Raw genomic sequence first — 4,382 nt, 5'->3', positions numbered from 1 at the left:
AGAAGGGCCATTTCTGTTGTTTTGGGGCCTGGTGTGGCACTCTGGCAGGGCATGTGTCGTTATGTGGGAAATTAGGAGAGTTGCCCTGGGGAGTGCCCATCTCTTAGGACCTGTCACCAGACAGCAGGGACCCCTAAGCCACACCCAGTCCTTCTGCAGACCTTCTCTGTGACACACCTTCCCTAGGGCATGTGTTTGCCACTCTGCAGAATTGAGAGAAAGTAGTGCCAGTCTCCAGTGTGGAGGCATGAGCATGAAGACGCCCTGCTTTTGAGTCTCCCAGGCAGGGGTGAACCTTGCCTCATCCAGAAAAGGACAATTATGGGGGGAGGGGCGGGGGGAAGGGTAGTAAGTACTTAGTAATGAAAGCAACCATTTACCAGTTTGGGACCACTGTAATAAAAGTAAATTGAGACAATTATCTGACTAGTTCAACTAAGAGGCTAAAGTATGTTTTGGTCTGAATTACCCAGATAATTGTGTTTCAGTGGAAGAACTCTGAACTCGTGATTTGAGCCCCTTGGTTCCAGACCTAGGTCTGCCAGTAAGGAGCATGTGAACACCTCTGTAGGTCCCAGTTTTCTCTTCTATAAAATTAGGGTTTATTACTTAGCTTGAAAGTGTGTGAGTCCATCTCAGAGAGTCAACGAATATTATAACGTATTTTCTGTGTGAACACACATATCCCAAGGCAGAAAAATGTCAACTTTGTGAAATCCTGTCATAGTGGAACCAGAGTGGGCAGAAATGATTCCTCTTACGGATGCTTCCAGATCAGCAGGGTCCACCTGGGGGACCTAGGGGAACCCGTCTTGATCCACTGTGGGTGGGACTTTCTCTGGATTTTTATTTTTTTCTCTGGAGAATTCGTGTAGGATCAAACCAGACTCACAATACTAGTAGCGAACTTAGTTGGGTTCCTCATGCATAAAATAAGGAACTTGAATTGAATTATCTGCAGTGATGGGAGTCGCTCCTTGCCCTGGCCCACACAGGCGCGCGTGGAGTGCGGCTGTCCTTGCGCAGGGTTCAGGGCACGTAGAAGACTGACGTAGAAGACTGATCAGAACGTGCAGCGTAGCTTCAAAGAGGCAAGGCGGCTGACCTGATCGCTGAGGCTGAGGAAGCCTGCGGGACACCCCGGGCGGTCCCGACCGCGCACCCCTGAGGCGGGTGTGGAGGCGATGCGCTTTTCATCCACGCATCTGTCTACCCGGCCTGGATGATTCCTCGAAGGGATGGGGGCACCGAGACCCACAGAGCTGACAGGCCAGGAGTGCTCTTTGAAAACTGACCCCGGCGCCCTCACCCCGCATCCCAGGCCTGGACAAGTTCCAGGCAGGCCCGACAGGTGTCAAAGGGCGTTTCCCAAACCAAACAGACCCCTGCCCTACGGCCAAAGGTCAACCAGGCGCCTCTCCGCCCGTGTTTGCACAGGTGGACCGACGCCTGGGCGGCCGGCGCGGGGGGCTGCGGAGAGTAGCCCCGCCCCGAGCGGCGGCTGCGGGGCGGGAGGCCAGGCCTGGCTCCAGGAGTCCACCTTTCCCAGAGGATGACTGAAAGGGCCGTCCTGGCGGGCCCAGAGAAGACACGGAGCGAAGGCCGAAGGCGGGGTCCTGCGCGTCCTGGGGCTCAGCTGGGACGCCAGCATGATCGAGGATCGTCCCCGCAGACCGCGCTCCCGCCTTGCGCGTTGGGGTTCGGGCGTTCGACTTGACCCCTTCACTTCAAAACCTCGAGAGGTTGGAGCACCCGGGGAGGATTAGGGAGGGGGCGACAGCGCCACAGGACCCCCCATTGCACTCCGCCAGGCCCCCTGAGCATGGTTTTCCTGTGGGTCCTGAAATAGGATCCTGGAACTGGTCATCCGCCGGAACCCGAGGATATGGATGCAGGAGAGGCCCTCAAGAGAGATCGCCGAAAAGGGCACCAGGTGCATGCTGATTCTGACAGTCTCTAGAAAACAGTACTAGAGAGATAGCGACAGGGACCAGAGGCCAGGGAGGAGACCCCAGTCAGGCAGACTCTGAGGTTTTCATTAGGAAAGAAGGACTTTACTGAAGGGAAGGCAGCTGTGATTTTAAAACAATGCCTTTCCCTTCTCATCTTTTTTATATTGCTGTTTTTGCACTCTGAAATAAATCAGCAGTGGATTTTAAGTCTACGTTTGCCCAACTGTTTTCATGCGTCAAAGTAGCAATGAAAATAATGGTTTTACTAGAATGGTTTAGAAGTAGGCAGCACCTTGCCTATGGAGGGAAGTGGTCTCCTGGGATCAGAGACGGCCTTCAGTCGCTGACTCTCTGCTCTTTTTTCCCTTAGTGCCAAAAGACAGTATCCTGAAATAACTTCCACTTTCCTTCCCCACTTCCTAACATGTGGATTCCAAATCATTCTCCGGTCTTGGATAAGTTAGGGTCTCTCCAAGAGGGGCAGTAATGACAGTGGGCTTGAATTCCCAGGCTCTGAATTCCCTGTTGTTTGTGTTGTTCTTTAGATTATTACAACCCATATATTGTTAGAGCAATGCTGTCCCTGAGTGTACTGAGAAATAGGTATTTACATTGTTTTCTAGTACTTCCACAGTACTTAAACTTTCCCCTACATTTTTAATATGGAAAACTGTCTCCCCCCATCTGCAGGTGGTGTTTTCTCTTCAGACTACAACTAAAACAGGCCTGGCACTCCCACCCCACAACTGATATCTTCACAGATGGAGGGGAGAGCTACACTACTACTGATTGGTTCACTCCCAAGTGAGCTTTTGTATTCCTGAAAAAGTGGTTTTGTTTTGACAAAAACACTGACATTCAAGTTGGTCTTAAAACTGCTCTGGTGACATCTTCAGTGTGTTAGGATAATCTTATTCTATGATTAAGTTTACACATTTGCAGGTCTGAAATCAGAGCCAATTTATCTGAAAATGTCTGCTTGACTGTAAGCTTGTTAATAGCTCAACTTCTCTGGTGAGGGATTCTTTGGGGTGAGGGGACACACCTAGTCATTTTCTCTGGCAACTCTTCAGTGAATTCTTGCAGAGGTGACTGGTTTCAAGTTTAAGAAATTGTATTAATGAAAGTCCCACTTGCGAGATTTGTATAGTAATATGTACCATAAGAAAACCTGCAGGCTACTTTTACCTTTATTGAATTATTCAGGAAAATATTTGATTCCCTCAAGAAGTTTCTTGAGACCCAACCATAAGCGATTTTGGGGGGTAAAAATTCTCCCCACTAGACCATCACCACAAAGTGCTTAAGTTAGCTGTGAGATTTATTAAAAAATAAGCACTATGCCTGGGTTCCACAAGATTTATACATTAATATATACACAGACAAAATAAAATAATATCAAAAATAAAAATCACACTTGCTTTCCCATGGCGGTGGTCCTGGCATCCCACACACTAGTTAATTTTTTCTTTTAAAGACACACTTGGCCCTAGGAGACCACAATTAGAGATCACTGAGCCACTGATAAAGCTGTAGCCCGCTGCCTGCAACATTTTCAATTCAGGTTTTAAAAGTATATAAATAATTTAATTACAAAAACCCAGCAACTTTTTTTTTTTTTCTTTTCTCTTTTGGCACAGTGATGCATTGGTCGATAGCAGAGAAATTACCGACGATTCTGTGGCAAGTCTCTCACACTAAGCTTTACCTGTAAATGCCACAAACATACACAGAGCGGGGCTCACAGGCCCCAAACAGTAGTCAGATCACTTATCTTACGGAATGATTCCCTGATGTGCTTTTTTTTTTTTTCCTGAGGGCGGTAAATCAGTGAAATGGAAGGTGCACAAAAACAGCAGGAATAAGGGGGAGCCGGCAATAAGGAGATAGAAAAAGACTTCGTTAAAGTGAAGGGAAGGCCAGGCTTCGTCAAGAATCTAAAAACACGGTAAAGAATTGCTTTGGTCTTCTGCAAAATCCTATAAAAGACCAAAAGAAAATATTCCAGAGTAAGTAAAAACGCTCGGCCAAAATGCTTTCGCTTTAAGGCACGTTTGAGTGGGATTTTGTTTTAGTCTTTCTCGGAATAGAAAGTGCAGATCCCGGCCGGCCCTGGCCCCGCGCCTACCACCCCACCGCCGGCCGTCAAGCCTGGAGCGTCTCCATCGGGCTGGGCGGATACGCGCGGGGACCGCTGGCCCCGGCTGCCTGCAGGGCGCCGGGCGGCCGCAGGGGGCAGCATGGAGGCGAGCCGCCCCCGGCCAACGGGCCTCGAAAGGGCTCGGTGGTGGCGAAGGAGGCCAAGGAGGCGAGCAGGAGTGGCGGCGCCTCCCCAGCCCGGGCACCCAACAGCAGCGCCGGCTCGCGCGCCCCGAACGCGTAGAGCGGCAGCGAGGCCGCGCCGGACGCGGGACAGGGCGCGGGCCGAGT

The sequence above is a fragment of the Trichechus manatus genome, unplaced genomic scaffold (genome assembly GCF_000243295.1).
Source record: "Trichechus manatus latirostris isolate Lorelei unplaced genomic scaffold, TriManLat1.0 scaffold00198, whole genome shotgun sequence".
Lineage (NCBI taxonomy): Eukaryota > Metazoa > Chordata > Mammalia > Sirenia > Trichechidae > Trichechus > Trichechus manatus.
This window is presented reverse-complemented; position numbering follows the sequence as displayed.